This window comes from Pavona decussata, unplaced genomic scaffold, assembly GCF_977016875.1.
Source record: "Pavona decussata unplaced genomic scaffold, jaPavDecu1.1 SCAFFOLD_51, whole genome shotgun sequence".
Lineage (NCBI taxonomy): Eukaryota > Metazoa > Cnidaria > Anthozoa > Scleractinia > Agariciidae > Pavona > Pavona decussata.
In genome coordinates, this window is record NW_028145473.1 from 3,324,966 (window position 1) to 3,336,186 (window position 11,221).

Consider the following 11,221-nt stretch of genomic DNA (forward strand, 5'->3'; position numbering starts at 1 on the left):
TCCCTATTCATGGTAAAAACGGCTATTTTTGTCCATGAGTCAACGACCATTGCGAAGCTATTGCTATAAAGGTAAGTTGCATAAAGGAATACAATCGAAAAAATGTTGATAACGCGAATAAGCACTCAGTTATCGGTCGGTTTGCTTGCAGTTAACTAACCATAGTGTAAAATTATCAGGGCACCCAAGAAAGGATAACATTATTTAAACAGCGACACCTTTAACACCTTTAGTCGTCTTTTAAATGCATATTTGTATAAGCTAATACAGTGCGATCTGCTCGGATGTTTAGCTTAAAATTTTATTTGTCGCAGGAAGTTTTAAGAACGAACGGAATTTTATTTTCAGAATTTACGAGCTGCTGTTGACTAAATACAAAAATGCTGGCTGACTTTATTTTGCAGTTTTAACGACATATTTGCCCTTTGAAAAGGTCTTCGGAATCGGAATTGGAAGAATTGTGTTCTTTTGGGAAATGATATTCCGTGTATTCAGGGGATTCTTGGAATTACCAAGGCAATTGATGCAAGATTTGACTTGCAAAGAACACGACGAGTGCGATATTTTGCCAGTAGGATCGGGCGGTTTTTTATGACGGGACTTCCATTTCGTGGTAATGTTCAAATTACCCAGAATACCTTTCGGGTACAAAAGAGGAAATCACAGGCTTTCAAAAGTGGCTCTAATCAAATGGCTGATGCACGACTCGCTGTAAGCGTGAGAGGCGAAATTGGAGACAAATGCTTAGTCGAGAGATAAGGTTGGCTGTCATTATGGAATTTTGTTTTAAAAATGTGTGAATTTCAAAATGTGCAAATTTCAAAGTGTGGTAGAAATGATCGATCAAATTACAACTGAATGAAAGTGCTGGAAATCATTGTGAGCCACTTTAAAAGATTGACAAAGAGGATGTTTCCTAGATAATATATTCACACAATGGCCGCTAGAGCTTTTGTAGGGACAATAGAAAATTGTAAATAAGTAAATTGTAGTAGCTTGGCATATCTGAAGTGGTCCCTTATCAAGCTCATAAAGAATTCTTTTATTAATGCGTCGTTCATTTCTTAATAATTCTGGAAGATTTCGTACCACGATTAACTCGTGTTAAAAAAAAAGAAGTTGTGAATATGTTGTACAAGTGTTCTCTTGGGGATGGAGAAAATCGCCCATAAATATTCTTGTATACCAAGAATTACAAGATAATAAATCAAGCAACTCAGCGGAGAATTAGTTCTTTACTGATAAAAGAAACAGTGGGTGGTTTTAAAAGTTAAAAGTTCGCTCATGACATCTATCATAAATATCATTTACAGTATAACTTTGCAATAAAAATGTCATGATATATTATAATAATGTTTAACAATTTTTATAGAAAAATGTCTTTAAATCCACTGTTCGTAATGACATACAAGTTGTCGTTGTGTACAGGATTAAAATTATTTTCCTACATTTATGCTATTTATCTACTAATGCAATGTACAGGCTGTAAAGCAGTTTTCACATATAAATAAAAGTTCTAAAAAATCTAACGGGGATCAAAATTTGTATAAATGGACATTCTCATCTCTTTAAGAGTTGGCAACACTCTTACCACTTTAATCTAAATTTTAATGATGCATGGACATTATGTGCGTATTATCGCAATCAGTGCAAGGCAAACATTGTCCTACTGCAAATGAAAACGCTTCTTGTGACATGCGCATGGTCTACTCTTGGTCCAGTTCCCCAAGATGGCGTTGCGATCTTCCTTTAAATTTTTCAAAGGACACGCGTTTTCTGACTCCAGACGTACCTCTGTCGATTTCCATAATTAAGTGACACTATTGAAAAAAATGTGTAGTATATCCACTAATTGAAGAACTGAGAACATAATTCAACCGTGACGTCTCATCCTCGATCCTGCAATCTTTTGGTCAGCGGCTTAACATAAGTGTTAAAATTTTTCGCAAAACTTGCCTAAATATGTTAAAATTAACTAGATATTAACTAAATGTTGGTTTAAAAAGAACCGTTGTTAACTTATTTTTAAAAATATCAACTGAAGTACAGTTCCCTATTTCACTGGGTAAAGAGCTCCATACTTTAGGAGCACAGAAAGAGACCGCTCTGTCTACATAACTGTTCAAATTAAAGAAAGGAGGAACTAGTAAATAGTTTTGAAGAAGAAGATCTAACGTTGCGTGCAGGGGTGTAAATTGCCGGCAAATAAATGACGTGACCTTTGAACTCATTGAATGAAATGTGTTTGTTTCTTAAACTTTCCATTGAACAGCATACGTACGCAGGCACAGGGGACTTTGTTGTTCTTCGCTTTTCGTATCCTGTCTGCGAGCGGTGGCCATTTTGAATAATTTACGAGCGGTCGATTAACGCGAAGTTGCAAGGGATGAAACTAGAATGAGAGCGCGCGACAAATCGCACCACAACGTAGCCAAATCTCTTCGAGATGTCACAATAATGAGTATATATGAACGTAAGATGTTGAACCAAACGTTTGTGAGCTAACATTCTATCTATGGCAAATTGTAATGATTCGTTATCGCGATTAGTAATAATACGAGCTATTGTAATAAGCCATTTCCGAGTTGTTGTGAACCTCAAATGAAAATTAGTTTTGTTTGCATATGAATAAAAACTAAAATAATAAAAACTTTGCTCTTAGCCTCGCTTTCATATTGAGGTTCAGAAACAACTCGGAAATGGCCTGCTGTAATAACACGGTGTCGTTTTTTGTAGTAACTTACATATCGCAAATTGAAATAATACGTTGTCGCCATTATAATTAGTAATAATACGAGCTATCGTAATTGTGATATCAAGTTGCGCAAGTAGAAATTCCGGAATATCATTGATGACAACAAATAAATCAACTGACCAATCAAATGTCAAGAAACCAACAATACAACCCATTAACCAGTTTACTGAACAAATAACAAATGAAAAGTATTTTGAATTCCTTAAGCCGGCGACACACCTGGCGATTTTATACGCCGATCGCGGCGAATTTGATCGCAAGCGCTTTTCGCCACCGATTGATGCGGACACACCTGGCGATTTTTTTCGCCGATCGCGGCGATGTGGCAGTTTTGAAAACTCATGTGATAAAATCGCCCAACCTGGTGGGTTGGCTTTGCTGGCAACTTACAGCAATTATAGTAGAAAATCGCGGGAATGGGCACACTTGGCGAATGCCGGCAAATTTAATCGCCGATATCTGACATGCCAGATATCGGCGATTTTAGACGCTGATCGCGACGATCGGCGTATAAAATCGCCTAGTGTGTCGCTGGCTTTAGTTCTCTCAAGCTAGAGAAAAACCTTTCGAAAGGCAATATCTGAATATCGTTTTGCATCATTGTTTCTATACAGTTAGCGCACGTTAAACGAAAGATGAGAAAAGGAAAGAAAGCTGTTTAAATACATGGTCTAAGATTTTCCTGTTTTAACCTGTAAACACGGTCTTGATCCAGGGAATTTTTAATATTCACTCAAGTTCATGGCAAAATCCTAGAACCAACGCGTAGTGTCATGACAGCCTCGGGCAAGGGATTTTTTATTTATTTATTTTTGTTTGTTTGTTTGTTTTTTCCTTTTCCTTTTTCTTGGTTTATTTATGCTTGATGTTTTAATACCTCTTTTTTATGTACAGAAAAAATTGAGTGCATCAACTTTTATTATTCAACACATTGTAACAATGCCCAAATATGGTTGTGATGATCTGATTATTCGTCGTCCGTCGGAAAAAAGATATCCTGTGATATACTTTATTATCCTGCTCAATCTTGTGGGATATTCCTCGATTTTAGCCGACTCGGCCAAAGGCTATATATCAGACAATATTCCGTGTAATTTCTAAGGATAATTGAACGTAGGCATAGGTGGTCATACTATTTTTATCGTTGACAGTCAAAAATCTAATCTTTGCTTTGTACAAAAGCACAGCTGATTCCTCGTTGGATTTTACGAATTAAAAACAAAATTAACGGTTCTTAACGGGCTTCGTTGATGAAGAAAGTCATATTCATGAGCGCGACTGTTGGTGACTGTCCGTCGCCTGTCTTTGCTTTCTTTAGAGCACAACCTTTGAACCTTTTTTATTTTTTCTAAATACAGTTTGTTTTTAAAGTTATGATTTTATTTGTCAAAAGAAAAACGTTGATAAAGGTGGGGATTAACTATTGAGTGGTAAGCAAAGAAACAGTAAAAAAATACGGCCTTTCGGCTGCTAAAAGAAAATCATGCAAATTCCCGTTAAGCCCGGGCTTAATCACTTAAAGGCTGGCAAATCATGAAAATTCCTGCTAAGCCCGGACTTAATCGCTTAAAGGCTGGCGAATCATGCAAATTCCTGTTGAGCCCGGGCTTAATCGCTTAAAGGTTGGCAACCCCACTGCAAAGAACTAGTTCCTTGTTGCGTTGCATTGAAGCTACAGATTTAACAAAGTCAGTCGAAGTGAACAATGCAGACAGCCCAAGGAAATTTGACGAATCCGATGTTTGGCCGACTGAAATTTCTGAAATATCATCATTGATTGTTCAACGATCTGCGCTCCTGAAGCGAATCGTGTTTTGTCGAAACCGACAGAAGTAAGTTAAACTTTCACTTCGCATATAAATCTTTGAAAGTCACTGCACTTCTGGAAATTTTTATAATCACTGTTCAGTTAGAACGCTCAATACAATGAACGAAGCCGAAAAATTCTCTTCCACGTACATTGTTAATGTCGTTTTCAACGCTTTTTTATGTTATACCGCCATCATGTTGAACAGTATCACAATCCACGCTATAAGAAAAACTTCATCGTTACCAAAGCCGTTAAAAACATTGCTCCTGAGTCTGGCTGTTTCTGATCTTACTGTTGGATTACTGGCTCACCCTTCTTACATTGCAACTCTTGCCATGAATTTGGAAAAAAACATTGAAAATAGTACAACTTTCAGTTACACGTCTTTCACAATTTTTAGAGCCACCGGTAACTTATTATCCTGGTCTTCGTTCTTTTTTGTGTTGGCTCTGACTGTTGACAGATTCTTGGCCATTCATCTTCATCTCAGATATCGGGAACTTGTGACTTACAAGCGTGTTGTTGCTGTGGTGATCTCAATATTGGTGTTAAGCTCATTTATCTCGTCTTTTCCTCGGTGGATCCAGCATGAGAGGCGAAAAATTTATTGCGTTATTCAGATTGTCTGTCTCGCAATAAACACAATATTTTACTGCAAAATCTATTCAACTATTCGACGCCACAGAAATCAAATTCAATCCCAACAAGTGCAACAAGACAAAGAACAGAATCTGGAAATGATGGCGAATTTTGCGAGGCTTGTAAAATTAGCGGTTGGTACATTTTACGTTTATCTGGTGTTTTTGCTTTGTTATTTACCAGCAATGTGCCTTAATATTGCTGGAATTGTCCATGGACCTAACACCACTCTCCGCCATGTCTTTTTTTACACCCTCACGATGATACTACTAAATTCATCGCTCAATCCTTTGATTTACTGCTGGAAGATGAGACACATTCGCCACTCTGTCATCAATATAATGCAAAATATCTTTCCTTGTTACAGTTAAGAGATGAACCCCAATTCATTTCTTTGTGTGTTGAATTTGTTCATTTTATTTTATTATATTTTGTTCAAAGTAATTTTTTTATGACAAAAAGTGGATAACTGTTCGAAGGATCGAAGCCTGTCAAAAAAGGTAAAGAACTTTATCCACTAAAAGCATGTTGCGGTCAGATGGTTTTGATTTTCGAGGAAAGGTACAGATGTGTTGATATAAGTGAAAAATTTGCAATAAACTCATCCCACATATATAAAAATTTTTTCGTCAAACCTTATTCGGTGTACAATTAAAATTAAAACTAACGATAGTTATACTTAAAAAAAACAAATTTAGCCTTAAATGAACGGCTAAATTTTTCCCATATGACATTCTGAAACCCCCAATTTCGCCGTGAATTTGCGGCTAAATTTGCTCCATGTTATATACATGGCTCTCCGATTTCGCCGTTAATTAAGAGCTAATTTTTTTTCCATATAATATACTGAAACCCCAATTTCGCCGTGAACAGTAAGGGCCAAATTGGTTCCATCTAATAGACATGGACCCCGATTTAACGTAACGGCTCAATTTTTTCAGCAATTTATAAATATTGTAAATTTAATTTAATGCGACAACCATGAAAGGAAGATTAGAGATGTTGTGAACTTAAACAGATCTGTCACACAATGTGCTAGCAAGACACACTCTCTCCTTGTTACGTCCAAAGGTCAAATTCACCCCATGTGCCAGGCATGTTTTGCTATCTGTGAGCCAATTACATTGCAGCTCTCCTGCTGTGTTTGTTTTCACATATATCTGATCTTTGTAGGCGTTGATCATAAAATTACCAGCCACCCACCCACCCCCTTGATTTTCTTAGCATGATTCAAAAGCCATGTTGCCTAACTCTTACATAGTATTGCTAATGTTAATCGTAAGCCTAATTATATTGTGCTGTCTTCTCTGTGAACTTCTAGTCCTGCGAACTGTAGTTTACATTTTGCCTTTAATCTGTATTGTGTTTATCCCCAATACAGGGCGGGACTTTGTTACAAGGGTTATAGTGACCTTGTGCTTGGACTTTTGCAGCATGTCTGCCTATTGAGACATTATTATAATTGTTACAGTAAGTATTCAGCCCAGTGCTGTTTTGGGCTCATGGAGCATGTCTGCCCATTGAGATTTAGCTGCAAATGTTACAGTTAGTATACAGTCCAGTGTTTTTTTGGGCTCATGGATCATATCTGCTTATTGACATTTAGTTACAAGTTTTACAGTTAGTATTCAGCCTAGTGCTGTTTTCTGCTCATGGAGCATGTCTATTCATTGAGATTGAGTCGCAAATGTTATCGGTGTTTTGTCTTCAGGCAGTATGCCTGTCCATTGTAACTTTAGTATTCTGTAGTTCTTTTCTGATTCTTACTAATCGCCCTTTGCTTATAGACTCACATGGCCAGCTATCTTGGTAAAGTGGGACCCTAGGATAGCCCTGTTACCATGGTAACAATGGGTGCAAACTCCGTTGATGATCGCACCCTTTGGGAGAGGATTAGAACCCCTCAGTTTCCTGGAGATTATGACCCCATGAAAAGGAGGGAGAGGATTAAGTCCTCTGAGTAGCCTGGGGATTAGGACCCCATGACCTGAGAGGATTAGGTCATCTCGTTGCTAAGCACCTGACCTTTGTGATCTTATGCGATTTCTATCAGCAACTCGAGTACTTCATCCCCTACCGGCTAAACGGCTAAACATTTCCACATAATATCATGGGTGACAAATTACTCCTTAATTCTGGCGCGAAATTTCAGCGTTAATTTATAATTTCACATGGGAGTCAAAAAATTGCTACGGCAACGTTGCCTATATCTCAGTATCAAGATGGCGTCCAGGTTTAAAGATGTTACGCATGAAGAAGTTACTGCATTAAAAGACGCTGCAGAAAACCTAAATACGCGAAAGAGCACAATTTACTTGGTGAGGGTTTTTGAGAACTGGTGCGATGAAAATAACCTTGAGAAAACCCTGAGACGGTTCTTCCTGAGCAGTTGGATAAAGTACTCGAGCGGTTTGTTGCCTGCGTGTGTAAACTAAACGGAACCAACCACGAACTTGGGTCCTTTAAAGTGATACAAGCAGCACTTGACTGCCACTTGAAAGAGAGAGGTTATTCTTTTTCAATTATTAAAGACAGAGAATTTTTCAATTCCCGAAAAGTTCTTTAGGGAAAGGCGCGTAAGCTAAGAAATGAATGTAAAGGAAAATTGCCAAATAAGTCAAGAAGCCTTACAAGAGAGGAAGACGAAGTTTGTGGGAAAGCGGACAGCTTCAGAAAATTCATCTCCAAGGTCACTCCTTAATACAATGTGGAGCACCTGTCACAGCATCTTGGTCTGCGAGGCTGCCAAGAACATAATACAATGAATGTGGAGGATCTCGTGCTGAATAAAGACAACAACAGCAACGGGTCTGTAACCTTCGCAGAGGGCCCGACAAAAACACGACAAGGAAGTTTGCGAGTTCAGCCGAGGTCTGTAATACCCAAAATGTTCGAAAATGGTGAATCACGATGCCCTGTCACTCTTTTTAAGAGTTACCTGTCCTGGAGGCCTGAAGATTTAAAATTATCTGGACCTTTCTACTTAGCGTGCATAGACAACCCCACCAAAACAGACGTATGGTACAAGAAAAGCCGAATGGGAAAACGTACATACAATCAGCAAATTATGAAAAGCATGAAAGAAAACTCACTTTTACAAGAAATGTGTCCTGAAAAAAGATTATCCAACCATTCAGTCTGGAAAACGGTGGTCAGGAAGCTAAAAGCCAAGGGAGTCCCAAAATCGAACAAAATAATAATAAATGGCCATCGACAAGAACGTGAAAACGTTGAAGCATACGACTCCGAGAACGAAGACGAGCAGCGAAAACTATCTAACATGATTGATGCAAAGAAATCCACTTTAACCAGACAACCAGTCGAGTTCCCCTTTAGCCACGTCTACAATTTCCATAACTACAATGTGGTAATCAACCAAGGACAGGCTAACGCTTCATCTTCACTGCCATCGAGCCGTGATGTTGTCCGAAACCATGTGCCTTGCCAGCTTAAATGTTAATCGGTTCTTGAAAAAAAGTGAGTGCTCTGTCCAGGACACTTAAACTTTCAATTCATAATGTCTCAGTAAAACAGGCCCCCACTCTTAAATCACTGGGTGTGCTCATCTAATGTGGAAAAGCCACATTGACATACTATCTAAAAAGATCGCCTCTGGAATAGACCCCATTAAACGAATTCGACCTTTTGTTCCGCCGGCCATATTACGTTATATATACGATGCCTTAATCCAGTCCCATTTTAATTATTGCAGTATGGTCTGGAGAGATTGCGGTAAAAACGTTGTTAGATACCGGTAGCCTACAAAAGCTTCAGAATCGTGCCGCTCGCGTTTAACTTTATTCGTGTTATGAGTATGATGCTGGGTGTCTAATACAGCAACTTGGCTGGAAAGATCTATGTACTCAGCATCAATTTCAGAAAGCCTTAACGGTATGAAAGTCTTTGAATGGTCTTGCTCCTAATCATTTATGCTCTAAGTTTGCCAAACGCAACGAAACTGGCTACTCCTTAAAGGAATCTGCAGACAAATTGGTTGTTCTTTTGCCCCCAACAAATGACTTCAAAAAAAGCTTTAACTACAGCGGTGCAGCTCTCAGAAACAGCCTACCCTATGATCTCGGCCAAGCTGAATCACTTAATCAGTTTAAGGAACTACTTAATCTCAAGTTTATGTAACAGTTGAGACACGACATTCTTGGAAAACAGGTCAAATTTTTTTTAGGATTTACAATTGTTGCTTAGGATTAGGATTTTTAAATACTTATACATTTTGATGTTGATAAAGTGTCTTGTAGGTTTATTTGTATCGACCTAAATGATGAATTTTTAACCGTGTATACATACATAATAACATACATACATACATACATACATACATACATACATACATACATACATACATACATACATACATACATACATACATACATACATACATACATACATACATACATACATACATACATACATACATACATACTTTTGAACCTGCCATGGAACGAATATCTCGAGGTAGTGTGTTCCAGTACTTTGATGCAGCATAACGCCACGACTTAAGTCCGTATCTGATAGTGTTCACTTCAGGTATAAAAAGATTAAAATTTCCGCGAAGGTTGTACTCTGTTCTCTTCTCAATTGTAAGATTATTAAAGCTGCATGGGGCCTTTCCTTGAATAATTATTCACAGTCAGTAGCATCTCTTGAGTGCGACAATTTACTAAGGTTGACAGTGATCCGATGCGCCCTAACAGCTGTTGTTACGACGAGATCTTATCCCTGTACACAAATCTCAAGGCCCTCGCATTTGTTCTTTCAAGTTAATAAATAACGATGAGAAATGTGCATACTAATGTATTCATTAAACCTAAATTAAACCCTCTCCTCCGCTAGGAGGGATATTTTTGACATCTATTATTGTCATTGTATTCAACCAAGACAGGTCCATCAAAATCGGTTATTTGTGCGTATACTTGTGGGCCTTACTAGAGTCGAGAAAGGAGGCATTTGTCGTATGCTTAAGCTTGAGTGTAAATTCAATTGGCGGCTATATTGATTAAACGTTTCAAGACTGTAATATGCAGTTTTCAGAAAGAAAACAAACCTTTTGGAAGCAATAAATCGAAAGAATAAGTTCTTTGAAGTACTCGACAGTTTAAACGGTGGAAATTGGAGAGATAACTGCGAAGAAATTACGCTTTTAGTAACCGATTACTGGGATAGATTGTGAAACGAACCCGACAGGTGATAAGCTTAAATAAATAATTCGCGTCCCGGCCACGACGGGGATCAAACTTCTTTTTCTACCCAATATATGGTAACACACTGGCAGCTCAAGCTCACTATCCGATAACGTGATCGTGAAATCAATGCATAGACTTCGTACGTTTTTATTTTGGTAACAAAAGAGCCCTGTTGAAAGGCTTGAATAGAGTGAGATTATGGTTCAAGTTAGCAGAGATTTTGGGCGAAATGAAAGGAGAAGCTATGATGGAGAAACGTCTTAAGGTGTTTCGAGCTCTTTCACATGTTTATTATTATTATTATTATTATTATTATTATTATTATTATTATTATTATTATTATTATTATTATTATTATTATTATTATTACCGTACAAAATAATAATAATAATAATGACGGATGAGCTAATTAAATAGTTTGAGTCACAAAGATACCGTTAGCGAAACACGAAACATGTCGGTATCTTTGTGACTCAAACTATTCAATTAACTCATCTGCGACGAGAAAATACGTTTCCACTCGCACTTAGTGCTAAAAATACACCAACTTATCCCGCGTAAACGCCCATAGGCGTCTTGTTATGCGAAAGGTCCTGGGGTAGACCGCGTCAAGGTTTCGGTGGCGCATCTTCTTCGTCGCCGTCCTTTTTTTTTTCTTTATCGTAGTCACAAATTGTAATGAATAAATTAATTAAGCCTGGATTAAACTCTGCTCTCTCATGGAGGGGATATTTTTATCCTCTATTGTTGTTATTGTCTACAACAAAAACGGCCCAATCAGAATCTCTTATCTGCGCGTATGCCAGGAGGGAGGGG